The 18,276-nt window shown below is 33.8% G+C and overlaps 1 protein-coding gene across 1 annotated transcript in view; it reads left to right on the forward strand.

Moving 5' to 3' along the window:
* The first annotated feature begins 5,178 nt into the window (after nt 1-5,178).
* The window catches only part of LOC106788347 (GATA zinc finger domain-containing protein 10-like), a 375,811-nt gene continuing 362,713 nt past the window's right edge, over nt 5,179-18,276 (forward strand). The window contains exon 1 of the mRNA XM_014751523.1: nt 5,179-6,745. The gene's annotated coding sequence lies outside the window, so the exon portion shown is untranslated. The remainder of the gene's footprint in view (nt 6,746-18,276) is intronic.

An 18,276-nucleotide genomic window follows, 5' to 3' on the forward strand; every position in this document is an offset into this window, starting at 1 on the left:
TCGCGATTGAACGTTTCAAAGAAAAGTACGTGGAGTCGTCAAAATGGGGGCATGGTTTACTCTCGAATTCAATCGTTTGTCCTATTCTCTTCTTTATCTCTTATTCTTTCCCTTTTATCATAGAATCTGAGCATCCTGACATAGTGATTAATAAGATTTTACAAGCGATTTATTGACAAACTTAATGAATAATACCAAAAACTTGGACAATACTAACGCTGTTTTTATCTCACAAAGTACACAATAAATTCTAAAGGCTAAAGATTCCTTGTATTAGTATTTGACTTCGTATTGTGCACAACATATGTGCAATAAGATTTTTAAGAACACTGAACTCTCTCGCGTGTAAGTATAGTTGTCTGATGAGAAGATGACCCCCGAGGGACATAGGGAAAGGTTTGCGAAAGGAAAAGCTTATTCACCCCTATTCCCACTTTTATACTCTTAAAGTCCACAGAGTCTAATCCAATTATAATTTCCAGATTTATGATAGACGTATATATATTTCAATCTCAGCTGTGGATAAAAATAAGCATTTCTACATTTACACCAATGTCTTATCAGCCAGTTTTATTCTGTTACATCTAATTATTATACATGATCCTTCCTAATAATAAGAACAAAGCAATATCAAGGAAAATTAGGTCAGAAATAAAATTCAAACTCGGTTCAGGTACAATCTATTTCTCAACTGACTATACGTAACTAATCTCAGTCTATCTTCAACATTTCCTTAAAACGTAAAATTCTTAAAAACTTATTAATCCTCATTCCTATTTGGACATCCTTAAAGTTCACCTAAGAACCTCATACAATTGTAATTTCCAAATATTATATAAACTTGTTCATACTACAAGGTCAATCGTGGATTAAAACAAGCACTTCTACATCAACACTAATGTTTTATCATTCTATTCTACTTTATTGCATTTTAATTGGTATAGATAACTTTTCCTGTCAATAGAAAACAAGTAATATTAATCAAGATTAGATCAGAAATATAATAAAATTCATATTCGGATCAAGTGGAATATTTTTATCGGCTTACTATACGTAACTTATAACAATCGATCTTCAGCATTTTCATTAAAGAGTAAAATTCAGCAAGAGAAGGGGTTTGATCGCGAGTGCAATTAAGTGCAAAGTGGACTAGGTGGGTAGAGGTTCTCGGACGACGGTGAGCTTGGGAAACTCCAAGGCTCGTAAGTCGTAAGGTATTTCGTGCGGTTACGTGAAACTTGCTAACTTCGCCGGTGTGACACCTGCCGCGCGTAATCAACCTGCCGAGTTAACTGGGTTTCTCGTTCTCTCGGTCGCGCTTGCAGCAACCACCGTAACAGAACTCTCTGCTCTTCCGCGTTTATACACATACTATGTATATCCTATTACAACAGCACACACCGTATGCCAAAAACGAATATTGTTTTCAATGTGTTCGCATATCCACATTGACATCGAACATGTTCCTTTTATCTTTCTTAATGTCTGTCAATTTAGGATTTAATTTTTATTAAAGTGATTTGATTATTGGGGGTTTTTTAGTTTAAACTGCATGAGTTATTTATGATTCGTATATAAGTAGCAACCATTTCAAATGATTAGTGTAGTTTAAAGTGGGTCCTATGCGATCAACACGGCTTGGAATGCTAGGTACAGTAATGGGTGTAATATTTGGGAAAAGAAATATAAATTTATAGTTTGGTTCAGTTATTGTAATAATTAAACCCTGTATAGAAAATTTAGATTGATGTTTTCAAAACACGAGTGTTTGTTTTTCCTTGAAAATTCGAAGAAATGTAAACGAATACGATTTATCCGATTATTTAATTTCAATTATGAATTCAATTAATATTCAGGAATATTTTCGAAAGATCAATATGCTTTTTAACAGCTATTTTTATTCCTCTCTTGAAATTTTAAAATTCGAATGAAACGTATAGGATAACAGAAAAAGAATAAAACGTTAATGTGTTTACCATAAGAATCTACATTATTCCAACCCTCTCTTTGTGCACCCTAAGTTAACTCTTTTATCTTTCGCTTACAAGTATTTGATTAACACATTAAGGTCCGAGCAACAACGTTTTTAGTAATATTTCCAGACCACTGCTAATTGCATACTAACGCTCTGAGCGTTTTGTTTTAAACGAATGCATTAACCTACTAAAAGATTTTTTCGTTCCCTACGAGAAATTCAAGCTGTCTCATTACGAGGAACAATTTTAATCCTATCAATCATTTCAAGTTTTTCGTACCTACCCAAAAATTCATTACATTGAAAAATTTTTATCCAAGAAAATCATTTTCTTTTCATTTTATAATACACTTTCTTATTAATTTTTTAAATAAACTTTGTATTAAAATTAATATTGAAATCGATAAAAAAAACGGAATTCAAAGTTTTCTATGAACATCGAGAAATTCTTTTCGAAATTGGTATCTATTGTTTTATTTTTATCATTCACCTTGATTCTCCGATCGATTAAACTTTTCATGAATTTCGTTCGTCGATTGAAATCCCCGAAGACTTCGGATGAATTTCGATCGATAACTTTTCCGTTCGTTACAATGTCCTTGCTTCTAGCGCTTCATTTAGATAATTAATTATTATCCCGGCATTGTAGTCGTAGCTTCTAAAATCGCTTAAATTCACCAGCTCATTGTTCTATCCTTGAAAGCTTGCGCATTATCATGGACAATAGTCAATCTGCGTGCATTATACGTCGATTTATTAATTTATAACAATTATCAATGGTTTATTTTCAATTTCACATGAAAAAATGTTACTGTGTATACATTCAAATTATATTTTTACGTTTTTCATTGTGTACATTTGTTTATATTTGTTTACCTAATTTTCATTTAGTACGAAATTATAAAAAATAATTCTCAAAAAATTTCAATATGTGAAATGTGTAAAATGAATTCATAAATAATTATGAATTTTATTTTAAACGTTTACAAAAATATTAATGTATATGATAAGTGTATTTAATTACGAAAGATATTTTTACTCTTGAAATATGTCTTTATTTACTATTGTAAATACACACACACACACACACATACAAATATGTGTAAAGTGCTTAAATTAAAAAATTGAACCCTTAATAACTTTAAATTTCGAGAAAAAGCACGTCAATTAAAATATTGAGATAAGTTTCAAACAAATATTGATAAAATTGTAAATTCCACCTATTTCTATCCTAGCTACATCTACTTAAATATTTTCGATAGCAATCCTTACTCTATGTGATATATCATTTGATAGATAATTAAAATCCGTGTTTAATCATGCCTTCAAAATTAAATTTCGTCAATGTTTTAATAAATATATCTACAACTTCTAAGATAACACTTTAAAACAGATTTATTATCAATATTATTAAAGCAATAAGAAAATTCACTTCATAAAGAATATAAAATACCGTTATTGGTTCAATCTATATTACTTTGAAACTTTCCCTTCGATATCTAAATAGAGCTATTATTTTCTTAAAATCAAGAATTATTCATGATTACTACTTTTACAAACTTAAGACACTGTAAATTAATTATCGAAGTTTAAATCCTACCGATTAAAGTGCATTAATAATCTTATCAGAAGTAAAAGTAAGAGAAAGTGAGTAGAAAGGGTTAGAAAAGGAAATTGGTATAAAAGAGAAGGGTAGAAGGGTGTACATGTTCGTCAGTGGTGAACGTTAGAAAAGAGAAAATAAGATCATACCTGTTCCTTTCTCTTTTTATATTACAAGCTTTCCCTTTTTAATACCTACAAAATATTTTTTATTCAAACTAAAGAATTATTCACGATTACAATTATTACGAACTTAAAACAGTGTTAATTAATTATTAAAATTAAAATCCTACCGATTAAAGTGCATTAATAATTTAATCGAAAGTAAAAGTAAGAGAAAGTGAGTAAAAGTGTAGAAGGGTGTACATGTTCGTTAGTGGCAAACGTTAGGAACCCCATACAAATCTTTGGATAGAGAAAATAAGATTACACCTGTTCTTTTTTCATTTTGCATTATAAACTTCCCTCATTAAAATATCTAAAAACATAGAATATTATTTTTTTAAAATAAAGAATTATTCACGATTGCAATGATTACAAACTTATAAAACACTGTTAATTAATTATTAGAATTTAAATCCTACCTATTAAAATGCATTAATAATCTAATCGGAAGTAAAAATAAGAGAAAGTGAGTAGAAGGGTAGAAGGGTGTCCATGTTCGTTAGTGGCAAATTTACGAAGCTCATGCGAATCTTTGGAAAGAGAAAATAAGATTACACCTGTTCCTTTCTCTTTTTATATTACAAGCTTCTCCCATTATTATCTAAAAACATAGAATATTATTTTTTCAAACTAAAGAATTATTCACGATTGCAATGATAACAAACTTATAAAACACTGTTAATTAATTATTAAAATAAAATCCTACCGATTAAAGTGCATTAATAATCTAATCGGAAGTAAAAGTAAGAGAAAGTGAGTAGAAAGGGTTAGAAAAGGAAATTGGTATGAAAGAAAAGAGTAGAAGGGTGTACATGTTCGTCAATGGTGAACGTTTGGAAGCCCATACAAATCTTTGGAAAGAAAAAATAAGATTACATCTGTTCCTTTCTCTTTTTATATTACAAGTATCCCCCATTATAATCTAAAAACATAAAATATTTCTTGTTCAAACTAAAGAATTATTCACGATTGCAATGATTACAAACTTATAAAACACTGTTAATTAATTATTAAAATTAAAATCCTACCGATTAAAGTGCATTAATAATATAATCGGAAGTAAAAGTAAGAGAAAGTGAGTAGAAAGGGTTAGAAAAGGAAATTGGTATAAAAGAGAAAAGTGTACATGTTCGTCAGTGGTGAACGTTAGGAAGCCCATGCGCATCTTTGGAAAGAGAAAATAAGAGGATCTAGGATCAGGTTTGTTCCTCTCTCTCCCTCACTCTCTCTTTCTATCTCATTCTCTCTATCTCTTTCAATATCTTTCTCTTTCTAGCGTATATTGTTCTCTCTTTTGGAAGCATCGGTGGTGGATGCACCCCCGTGGTTGGAGAGGAACGCCGGTAGCAGTTGAGGGAAGTTTGGCATAGAAGCGCGATGGTAGCAAAAGCAACCCCCTTCGGAACGTAGAACGTAGCGCATGCCCATCCGGGAATCGAAGCGAAGCCACGGAGGCACAACGTCAGCGGCGAACCTGCCGCCGGGTTCCTCAGTGCGTTTGGCGAACAGTTCGCGGACGGACGTGTCTGATCTCTCTTTCGTCTAGCATCCTTGGAGAACGTTATTTTCCATCCTCTCTTTTGCATATTTCCACGGATTTGGGCCCTTATTATTTTTTTTTTCCATCCAAATAAAAACGGAAATATTAAAAGGAGGAAGGAGGGTTTAAAAATAGGAAAAAGAGGAGTCTAGGTAGAAGAAGTACAATAAACGGGAAAGAAGATTCAAATTCAATATTATTTTGTCTTATTTTCAATTTCCCATATCGTATCGAAACGCATCAAATTATTGTCTTAACTTTCAGTGTACATCTCGGTGAACGTTTATCGAGAATAATAAATATTCGTGCATCCTTGTCATTTATATACGTTAAGGGTTGTTTATGTGAACTGAGAACTTGTTTGTTAAAAAGGCAAGATTTTACTTTGAGATATATCCAAAAAGGGAAAGTAAAAGGGAAATAATTAATTTGGTTTTATTGAATGGATTGAACTTTCGATAGTTTTGCGGGATTAATAAGAAGGGAAGATTTGAAAGGTCGAATCCTATATCATCAAGACGATTCATGCATGTTCCTGACCCTGATGCGAGAAGCCACGCCGGAATACCAAGGTCGTTTGCGATCGATCAGCGTGGCGTCTACTGCCACGTGACTGACTGACTCTGACTGATTGATCGTCTACCTCTCGTTTCAATCGTAACCTTCTGGTGTCAAAGATCGTTTCCTGCGATTTATTGAGAATTCAAAGTTAACTTTAGATCGTAATAATCGTTCTTGACCTTATCCTCCTACGAGGAAAAACTTTTATTCACTTTTTGTCTCACGTACGAGGATTATTAATCAAATATCCTCATCTTCTACGAGTAACAACGTGATTCTCGTTAACGTTAATCGCAAAAAGTCTCTAAACATTAACATTATTTTTATATTTGTTTCTCTCATTTGCGTGAATGGTTTCAACAATTACGTGTATCGTGGAGACAAGTTTTGAATCCAAAAAAATTCATTGGAAAAATCTTTCACCAAGATTTACGTTTGTATTGTTCTCTATTACCTTGTGGTGAGAGTGCAAAAATCAAAATTAATTTCAGTTAGATCAACTTTTTGATCGAACTAAGAACTTTTTCGTATCTCTTCGCGTGGACGTTTTTGAAAAGAGAAAAGAAAAAAAAATTCCGTAGAAAAGAAGAGAAGACAAAACGAGTGAGAAAAAGAAAGAAGATAAGATAAGATAGTAAGTAAGAGGGTTGGTTGAACTGACAGAAAGGAAGGGCTTGTGACGTGCAGTGCGATCGGTGTGAAGGAGATTTGAGGGACTTGGAGGATCCAGTTACTACGTGACATGACGAGAGACTTATAAACGCCGAAAGCTGTGAGCAAAAGAAGAAGAAGACAGAAAGAAAAGAAAAGAAAAAAGAAGAAGAAGAAGAAAAGAAGAGTGGTTGGACCGATAAGTTTGGTGAACCTTAGCGAATTGGAATCTAACTGCATCAACGTGATTGGTGAGTCTCGTACACGCGACAAATTTCATACATTATTTCCTTAATCAACACAAACAAAACATTTATTTTATATTTATTTTAAATGAAATATTATTTCATGTGTGGTATTATATTATTATATTTGTTAATTCGAGATACTAATATAAAATATTAATTGTGAAAAGGTTCGCAAAATAATTAACCCATAATCGTTGTTGTCGTTTAAACGAAATTGCTCTAACGTAAGATGATCGATTATGATTTAAACGGTAGAAACTTTTCGATTCGGATAATTGTTTAATTAAAGGTGACCACGAAAACGGTTGATGGAAAGGCAAAAGGGAAAGATTGAGAACAAGTGTAAAAGGGTCTAATAGAACTGATCCATGGTGGGAGGAAGAAAGTTAAGTCGACGTGAATGAAAGGACCTTGGCAAAAGCCATGGGTGGTCGTCCATGAGACGACGAAAAGAAAAGAAAATAAATAAGAAAAATGTGATAGAGTTTGTGGTAATAAAACAAATAAAGGAAAAAAGAAAAAATTAACAAAAAATAAAGCAAAAGGATAGAGAAAAAGAAGTCAGATACGTCGGGAGAAATATACGTTAAACTTTTGAAATAGAAAGATTACTTCTCTGGTCGTCACGTGTATCTTCTCTGTGTGTGTATATGTGTGCGAGCCCGCGCGCGCGTGACAGAAAGTGCGAGTACGTGTGCATGTATTGGTTCAGAAATTTCGCAGAGAAACGCGTTCGTTGATCTTTATTTTTAAACGCTCGACACAAAGGCCCGTTTTCCTAATTGCTCTCAACAAAATACGTAAGAATTGAAATTGTGAAATGAACAAAATTCGCTATAGAAATACGTCATTCCCCTATGCTGCTATATATTTATAAAAACGAGTTTCATATTCGAGCATACAGCTCGAGGAAAGGATCTTTTTACGGAAACTCAAATCGTTACATTTTATTTTCCTTTGGTATACGTACTTTTTCTATTCCGATTGATTTTTTTCTTTATAAAACTCTCTCTCTTTCTCTCTCTTTTTATCCCATTTCTATTTGTTTGTTTGTTTGTTTCTTTCTTTTTTTCTCGGCATTTTAATGATTGATTACATTTTCGTACTAATTAGAATCGATATTAAACAAAAAGGAAAAAAAAGCATTTAATTAATAAATACGAATATTAAAGTTGACATTAATTGTGTGAAAATTTGTTGAAATATAAATAACGTTTTAGTTAGATGACAGTTTACGTAAGTACGCAATGATGATACATAAATATCGTACAATGATAAAAGAAACAAAAAAAAAAAAAAGAGGAAGAGAGAAAGGGAAAAAAAGGTGAATTTAAAAAACGCGTTCGAATGCCAATCGGTAAACCTCCATCCCAATGGGGCTTACTCTCGATTGAACAAATTGCCGCCAATCATAAATAATTGACAGACAATCACGAAGGATTTAGATTTTCTCTCTGGTGTAATACGACCAAGTAGAACTTCGATATCGCTTTTACACGAAGGGTCGACAATGCGACGACGAATCCAGAGAACAATCCTTTGTTTAAACCCTCCAGGGCCGGAAATAAATTTTCGCGAGATTTGTCCTCGCCTCTGTAATTATGCCATTCGTTTAAAGACTATGTTTACGTATGTAAGTAAACGTACACACATATGAATTGGGTAAAAAGATTTTTTTTTTGCATTTTTAACATAAAAATAAAATACATTTTTCGTCGTATTCTTTTGACGCCGGTTATATACGGCATCAATTAACTGCATCGCATTAGTCAACGATATCTTTCTTTTGTCTTGCAATTAAATGTTCCAACCTATCGAATTTCTTCTGTATATTTTTTTCTTTATTATCATGTTCGATTATTTTTGTTCGAAAAAACAAATGTGATAACTTTTTTTGTAGATTAAACTATGATAATATTGGCATTCAATTGTACGCAAGTCTTGTCGGATTCGATTAATATTACTGAAATTGTATAAATCTAAAATCATGTTCTAGGATAATATATGAAGAAACATTTTTTCCAACCGAATATTTTCATTTATGTAATAAGTAAACAAGATCGATATGAACATACATAGAGAAAAGAGATACTTTTTTTGATTTTACAAATATACGGATAGAAAACAGGATATTGCTACGTCAAGGAAGAGAAAGCTGATATTTCGTAGGAAAGTTTGTGCTTTTACGATGCAAGGACACCGATACAACCTCATATCTTTCAGATCCGATTTCGTTCTCTTTCTGTTTACTTTGCCATGATTCTATTTTAAAGCTTTTCACGTATGTACTTACATACGTATGAATGTAAAGTGTAATTCGCATAAATGAACACGCGTTGGCGGCATGCATGTAACCGGTGAAATTATTATGTAAAAATAAAGGATTCCAATTGTAATATTCTTATCAGTATACTATAATCCCGTATTTGTTTTCACTATGACGTTCATTCGAAGTTAACATTTTTCTATGTAAATGTTCAATTTCATTCATCCATGCGTTACAATGAAAAATTAGGAAAACAATAACAACAAAGGGTTATCGATTAAAACGTTTTGCACAAGAAATAAAAAGAATAAAAAAAACTTAAAATGATTTTTTCTCTTTGGTTAGTCAATGCAACAACAGATTCGCATGATCTAAGACAAGTTTAAAAACCAAAGTTAGAAATCTCTTGGTCGAAGTCATGGCAAGCAAGCAAGCAGCCTCGCGTGTTTCTCGACGGTTTGTACAAATCACGTGTGATTCGTAGAACGCACGCAGCGTTTTCGCATTAAGATAACCGGTAACCTAAGCCGAAGTACATCATTGGTTACAATCAAAGCTTCGAGATCGCAACTTTATCCTCTGAATTGTGTCGAATTTCTCTCTGTAAAAAAAAGGAGACCAAACAAAAACAAAAAAGAAAAAAAATAAGAATATAAAAATTCAATAAAAATAATTTAATTAAAACAAAAAAATAAAAATATAAAAATTCAATAAAAATAATTTAATTAAAACAAAAAAATAAGAATATAAAAATTCAATAAAAATAATTTAATTAAAACAAAAAAATAAGAATATAAAAATTCAATAAAAATAATTGTAATTAAAACACAAAAATAAAAGAATAAAATCTTATCTCTTTTATAACATAACTCGCGTTGTGTTGTATTCAAAGGAATGGGAAAAGGTGATCCGTTTTATGCAGTTAATTGTTTTCTGAAATAACGTGCGACGTAATGGTACTGCGAGAAATAAAAAGAAGAAAAAGAAGATGAAGAGGCAAAAAGGATGAAATGATATGAAGTGGGAGTGGAGAGAGCAGAATGTGAGGGTGTCGAGAAAAAGAAAAAGATAGAACGAATGGTGGAGGCGGTGAAGTGTGCCGAATTAGTGGTTAGAGAAGAGACATTGCCAAGTTGGAAAGAGAAAGGGAGAGAGTTAGAAAATTATAGAGAAAGAGAGAAAGAGAGACAGAATGGACTAGCTCAGGGAACGTGTGCTAAGAGATAGATATAGCATATACACATACACACATACACATATCTAAAACTATATACCGAGTGAAGCATGTAAAACATAATTTAATTCTGTATAATTCGATTGATATCGATGATAAAAATACAATGTGTCAAATGAAACTTACTCGGTCTCAAGAATAGTATAATTTTTATTTTTAATTACTTTTTTTTTAATATAAAAAAGAAATACAGAGAGTTTAATAATAAAAATTCTAACCTAACTAACAGTACGGGTTTCAAAATGTTATATTAGATGGTAAATGGAAAAATGTATCATATTATTTAAAAAAAATCTAGTTAACTTTCATATGTCATCTCTTATTCGTCAGTTTACAAACAAATTCTTAACCCTTTCGTTACAAGTGTCGATTATAATCGGCAAAAAGATTCTACTTTATTTTTAGAGTATCTCATGATATTATTGACACGTATTGGATAAATCTTACTAAAAGTTTATTTTGAACGCACGTAATTTATTCCCGACGTTTAAATAATTCTCCAAGATGGCGTTGCAAAACGTAAATTCGAATACCGAGTATTGCCGTAACGAATGGATCAAAATTATTATCGAATGTAAGTAAATTTTGTCCGACTAATTTTGTTCTATCATCGATAGCTATTTAAATTATTCAAATGGACTGTTTTAAATGTTTCACTCGGTATAAGATAGACGAAAGATAAATGGGAACAGAAGGACGACTAAAGAGAGAGACAGAGAAAGTGAATAGATATATACATATATATATATATATATGTTGAAGAAGGATAGATGGAATAGTACAATGCCAGGAGAGGAGTAAACCTGTCCTGAAATGAGGTCGACATAATTGCAGCTCCAGTCATAGTGGAAGTACGAAGGTGGCTTCGTCGCAGACGGCTTGTAAGAGGTGGGAAGGAGTAAGTTGGTCGACTGATGGCAAAAGGGTGAGGAAAGAGGTATGGCTTGGTCGCCATCCATTGTCTCACGCAGACCCCGTAGTCGGCACTGATTAAATACTTGACACATCCCCGGCCGAGCCGGCTCGGCATAACTTTGTTCGAATTGTAATTACAGACTGGATCAGACTCTCCGGTTACCGAATGAGTTCCAGGCAAGCCTCAGGAACAAGCCCCCTGTTGAAGTTCCAGTCGTTGAATCAATCGAACCCATCGGATCGTAACCTCAAATACGACTTTTTCTTTTTTTTTCTCTTTCTAATCAATTAATTATTATTTATTAAATTTCTCTTTTAAATATATCTGATCAAATAATCTTACGGAGTTTTGTACCGTATATGTTGTAAGTGATCAATTTGATCGTGATATTTTAAGTGACTTTGAAATGAATTATCTCATACGGTTAGGCGTATTTTAATCTTCGATTATTTCAGATCGATTTATTTTGAGATTAATTTAAACACTGAAATAATCGAAAATTCGTGATTGATAGCACAATTATATTATTCATTATAATTAATGTTAGATTAAACGAAGAAATAAAAGAATAAAATTGATGGTAGAATTTAAATTTAGAAAGAAACAAAATAAACTATAAAACCGGAATCTACCATATATTTGGGTTAACATTTGATATTAAATAGCAGAAGATTTATGTTTCTCACGTACTACTTCTTTGCGATTAGTCACGAATTTCTGGACCTTAGAGCGTTATCGCGTGAGACGATAAACAGGACTGCAGGAAAGAAAAGGTGCGATACGTAAGAAAAGAAAAACAAAACGAAACAAAAAAAAAAAAAAGAACGAATAAGGAAAAAGTAAAATAAAGAAATACCTAAGGAAACAAGGAAGAACATTAAGGAATTTTCAACGGTTCTTTGGTTAAGGGGCGCGAGAATGCACGTGTAGTATGTATTTAACGAGATCCGGCACGGACAAGCTTTCGGAAACGATGTACAAGCCCAAGCGAGCAAGCGGTTGGTGTAGCAATGGTGGTGGTGATGGTGGTGATGGTGGCGGTGGTGGTGGTGGCATCAGAGGCGGCGGCATGGTAATTTATTACGAACCGGTTTCGAGGCGACGTCAAGCGTCAGGTTTCGTGCAATTTAAGGCCGGTTAATCGAAGTGCAGTAAGTCGTTAAAACTCTTTGACAAATTAATTAGTACGAAGGGTACAAAGTAGCGGTTCGGTCACGATCCTCCAGCTTCCAACCTCCTTTTCCTCCTCCTTCTCCTCATCCTTCTCTCTCACTCTCTTTCACTCTCTCTCTCTCTTTCTTTCTTTCTTTCCTGCTCTTTTTCTCCTCAACCTTGTCCCATCTCGTCTCGTTCACCACTGTCGTAACGTTGAACGAGCAACGATGATCTCCCCTTTTACCACGTCATCGAACGATAAATTTGACTAAACTTTTCATTCCCGTCTATATTTGTCGTTAAATAAGAAGAATCTTTTAGGTAATTTCATTGTGGACGTTGATAATATCATCGTTCAATTTTAAATTAAATCAATCGTTCGTTTTTGTTTAAACATTTAATCGTGATTCACACAATATTAACGAAAAAATATATATTATATATTAATTTAATATTATAATTTTTTTTTTCTACGTAGGGGGAAAATATCCTATCTCGATAATCCGGGTTAACAAGCCGGTAATAATATAACTGAAGATCTTTGGTTCCGGTCGAATAACAAATTAGCGATTCCCGTTCGAATTTTTCTTAGCAATTATTTTTCACCTAATTGCACTTAGGAACGAAAAGCGAGCGGTTAAGAGCAAGCAAGCAAGCAAGCAAGCAAGTAAAGAAGGAAGAAAGGAAGGAAACAAGCAAGCAAGCAACGAACGCTACCTTGGCTACCCGAGTGCAGGTTCTTCGCCAAGAGTTTATTACCAAACCGGTTTTTAAGCTCACGGTGGTTGGCTCTGCCGGCAAAGGCAAAGGCGCCGGCGAGCGTCGGGGATTATGCAATTTAAAATCAGTTAATTGAAGTGCAATAAGTCGTTAAAACTCTTGAGCAAATTAATTAATATGAAAGCCGGAGAGCTTGGCCACCCTTACTACCAGGCCCCCTCCCTCCTAACTCCTCTTACCCCCTTTTTGCCCAACCCCCCTGTCCTCCCACCACCACCACAACCCTGTACCAACGAGCAACCCCTTTTCTACCGGTTCTCCTTCGAAGCAGCAACGCTACCATTGCTTTTGTTACAGCAACAGCTAGTGTTGGTAGTGGTGAACGTACAGAAGGGAATAAAACGAGGGTATAAGGGGGTGTACGATGAGGTGGGTGGCAGGGAGGAGGCGCGGTAAAGGGTGTGCAAGGCTGGAAGTTGGCGAGGAAAAGCGCGGTTAATGAAATAATGTACGCTCGATGTATTCCTCGCGAGCTCAAGCTAGACCGAGGAGGCTCGGGATTTAACTTTTCAACGAAAATAATCGCGAGGGAGATTGTCGAGAGTTCGAAAGCATAAACGAAAAGTGGCCAACGCTGCCTTCTTCCCGAGATATTTCATATCATTTGAATTTCATATAGAAAAAGATTTTCTCTTTTCGATCGATGTAATCATAAATCGAATCTCGAAGAAAGTATAATTAATATAATATTTTTTTAAAGGTGTCAATATGTGTGTTTGCGTAAATATAGGTTTTTATAAATCTTAAGGATTTCTTTCGAATTAGGTTTATTTTTTTTCGATTGATAAAATCATTGTTCGATGTTGGGAAAGTATAAATACATTTTTAGGATGTGCGAATGCATTGGCGGAAATAAAAGTACTTTAATATTGAAAGAGGTTAATTCCCGAATTAAGTTCAATCGATCTAGAAAAATCATGCTGTGATGTTGGGAAGTGTAAATATATTTTCTATATGTGTGAATGTTTTTCCTAAAATATGTGGATAATGGTGGTTATCAAATTAAATTCATTCGATCGAAAAAAATCTCGCATCAAATTTGCTAGACGTAAATAAATTTTAAATATGTAAATCTATTAGGATAGAAATTATTTGTAAATATCCTAAAGGTTGTTTCTGATCGAAAAAATCATACGTCGAATTAGGATAAATATGAGTCAATGTTCAGGACGATAAAATATATTGTCCATAAAAATATTTAAACAAATTTTTAAATATATCGTTTAAGTAAACTTCTACATCTTCTCCAACCGTAACAAGCATTTCCTACAAACGATTAGAAATTTTATCAATTAATAATATCGATGAGTTGTATTTTATGAGGAAATTAATGCATTTATTTTATGCGTTATGTATGTTCTAGCAAGATGTTATTATATATCGTTCATTAAATGATTAATTATGATTAGGATTACATCTCATTCATTAACGAAGGTTTTTTCATAAGAGTTGAAGACAAAAGAGGGTCGTGGTGGAGGAAGGGGGTGGAAGGAAACTTGAAGTAATGGAATTGATGGGAGTTGCGGAGTCTTAGGAGAGTTGAAGTTATAGAAGTTGATTTTAATTATACAGTCATAATTATATTAGTGATAATGATACCTAAGATTGATACGTAATAATAAAATCTTTTTTTTAAATGTTTTTCGTTTAATTAAATAGATCGTGTATCGATCGTTGTAAACATACATTTATTTCTTTATTCATTAGCATGAAATATAATCGTCATTGAACGTTTTTTTCGCACTAATTATTATACATTTTATTTTCATAAAAATACACCAAACGTGTTATGCATTACGATAAGTCAGACGTCATTCTCGGAATGACATATTGCAACGTATCAACATAATATTTTCCTTCTCGAAACGAACGGGGATTTCTTTGACGTCAAATTCACGCCCTTTTCGACGAACCATCTCAATTTCCGTTAGTAACCAAAAGCAGTTTCCGTTCTAGAAACGAATAATCAAGGTCGAGCAGATGAACGAGTATCGGTGAGAAAAAATATACTAACATTTTGACAAATTGATGAGATCGTACGAAGTGTAAGATCAGAAAGAAAAAATAACGAAGGGATAAAAAAAAAATCTCGATTTAGAAAATAAACGAGTGAAAAAAAATGAATGGAAAAAAGAAAAAAGAAAACTAATAATAAATGGATACAGAAAAATGAGAATCGTAGTGTAAATAAACGTGACAATAGGGTATATTGAATTTCGGTATTGTGAGAAATGAAAGATTTGTGTTATTTAAACTTTCACTGCCAATGTTAAAAAAAGAGAAAGAGAGAGAGAGAGAGAGAGAAATAAAGTCGGAAAATTAAACAGAAAGAGAGAACGAACAAAAAATATAAAAAAACGGAAAAGTTAGAGTAGAACAAAGAGATAAACTAAAAATGCAAGAAAGAAAGGGAAAAAGTGAGTGAGAGAGAGAAAGATAGAAAGTAGACAAAGAAAGAAAATAGCCAGACACAATGAGATAGACAAGGAAAGAAAAAGAGAGAAAGAGAAAGAGAAAGAACTATTCGATCTTGATTGGATGACGAATCCCGAGACCGTGGATTGTTCGGTGTTCAAGAAAAAAAAAAACTTACGATTAAGTTTAAACCAATTACAAAGAGAGTCGTCTCTCGTAATTTTGCATAGAAAATTCTAGCATTATCCGTTTATTGCTGCTGTTTCTTGCTTTGCGATCTATGTCTTCCTGGAAAGGAAGCAGTTTGATGGGATGGGATGGGGGTTATCGGGAGTAGGTGGAAAGAAACGGGACAGGGGGAAAAAGGTAGAACAACGTGCACGCGTTCGTTCGTCTCGCTAAAAACATTTAGCGCTTTAAACCGGTTTTAAAGGGTCTAACGAACTGCGAAGTCGAGGCTAATTGAGACCGTTGCAAAACTGTGAAACATAACGTCGGTACCTACGTAGTTCTTCTCTCGTCTTCTCTCTCTCACACTCACTAACTCTATTTCTCTCTCTCTCTCTCTGTGTCTTTCTGTCTCTCTTACTCTCTTTGAAAACCAGTTTACGACGCAACGACAGGTGTAACGCGACGGCTTGTATATATTTCCCGACGACTAACTAACTGCAATTGAATTATTTCCAATTTGCATATCTACGAATGACCGAACGATACTGAAGAAGAATATTTTCTTTTTTTTTTTTTTCTCAAAGATGAAGACGAAGATTCGCTCGAGAAAATATTTGGAGCTTCATTTTGTTACTTAGGATACACGACTAATGTTCAATAAACATTTCTTACGAAATTGTTAGACGATTGATCACTTACGCGTACTCTGCGTTGCTAGAAACAAACCAAAATTTAGAAATAATTCTTTTCTATTTGATTTTTCATCAAGAATATATAATCTCACGCGTTATTTTTCTATTTTTATAATTATATTATGTGAAATTAGAAGCGATACATTTTTATAAGAATTATACGATTGATCGATATTTTTTCAATTTTTATTTATACCTACTTACAAAATTCAGCTTTACTGTATCAGTGATGCATCCCCTAATTTCTCTATTTTTTTTTCTAAACGTCATCTTTTTCATATTACAAACAAACGAGCAATACTAAATTCATGATAGTTCAAAAATTGTCGAATCTAAAAGAGAATAATCAACAGTAAATGCAAATAAAAGACAAACAAAAAATGAACAACCAGAAAAATTGTCTATTCCAATAGTAGCGAAAATCGAAGTGGGTATGTGGTGATAGACTGGAGCAGGGGAGGGGTTTGGGGGCTGTTGTAAGCTTCCCTTATCTACGATAATCGTTTAATACCATGTAACGAGGATGCAATGCCTTCCGAAATCCCTGCCGCCGTTGCTCAGGGACGTAGTTCTGTAGAGGCCCGCAGGATTCACGGGGATGACGAAAACGCGTACCTATGCGTGCCACGTCCGATCTATTGTACTATATATACATCTATATGGAAGTGTTCAAGTTTGTGTGTGTGTGTGCGCGCGAACACACACCAGACACACACTCAATGCGATGGCCGGGAACAGAGAAGCTAGCTAGAGCTGAATTAGCATGGCTATCTGGGTAATATATTGGACTGTATCGTTGGACACGAGCGGCCAGTGCTACGTGATATACTGGCCCCCCTCGTTTTATTGGCAGTATGTACAATCCCTACTACTCCCTTTTCGAGCTTGCTTCCAACCAACCCCCTTCCTCCCCCCCACCCCCCACCACTTTAAACGATCCTCATACCTCCAACTCCCATCACCCCCATCACCCCTTCCACCTCCCGTATCCTTCTCGCGCCGTTTGGCAGCCCTTGACGATAGGTTTATCCACTTTCGCTGTTAATCCGTCTCTGGCTCAAGCGTTGACGGTAAAAAATGTACTCTTCCTTTTTATGGCCACCCCAAACCCTCGCTACTCCCATCCTCACCCCCCGCACTGCCTTTTTATCCAATCGTTCTTTCATTTTGTTTCTTTTCTTTTCTTTTTTCTTTTTCCGTACCCTTTTCGTTTCTTGTTTTTCGTTTTACTTTCTTTATTCCTCTCTCTCTCTCTTTTTTTGGTCTTTTTTTCTTTTTCTTCGTTGTTGTTTTATTTTCTTTTAACTCGTTCGTTCAACCCAGCACAGTTTTTTGTTTTCCTTCAACGTGGGTAGTCAAACGCGTACGCGTTGTTATCTCTTTTTATCTACGATTTCAACCGATAACGGTCGATTCTTTTGTTTTCTTCTTCTTCTTTTTTATTATTTCTTTTATTTCAAATCTCTGATGTCGAGCATGCGTATTAAAATGAGTATCGGAAGTGAGAATAAAAATTGTTTCGAGATTTGTTCATGAAGGATATGAGAAAATATGGATTTTAAGTCGTGATTTTGTCTATGTTACTTTATGGTTACGAGTATGGGAATAAATTTCTAACGGGAGATGGTTTTTAAATATAAAATCGTGTTTCGTTTCACGAATTTGTCGAACCAAAATTTCTTCTTCTATTTCTTATTTGTTTTCTTTTTTTGTTACTTCAGTATATATTTATTGTACAGTTCAATGATTATTATTTTCAACCCGTTACTTTAAATAAATTTTCCTTTCTTCAAAATATAGAATAAGTCATCATATTGTCGATGTTACTTTATGGTTACGGGTATGGAAATAGATTTCTAACGGGGTTGTTGCGTATCCCACGCAACGAGTGAGTAGGGCGAAGCA

This window comes from Polistes canadensis, unplaced genomic scaffold, assembly GCF_001313835.1.
Source record: "Polistes canadensis isolate GaletaPanama2010 unplaced genomic scaffold, ASM131383v1 scaffold_136, whole genome shotgun sequence".
Lineage (NCBI taxonomy): Eukaryota > Metazoa > Arthropoda > Insecta > Hymenoptera > Vespidae > Polistes > Polistes canadensis.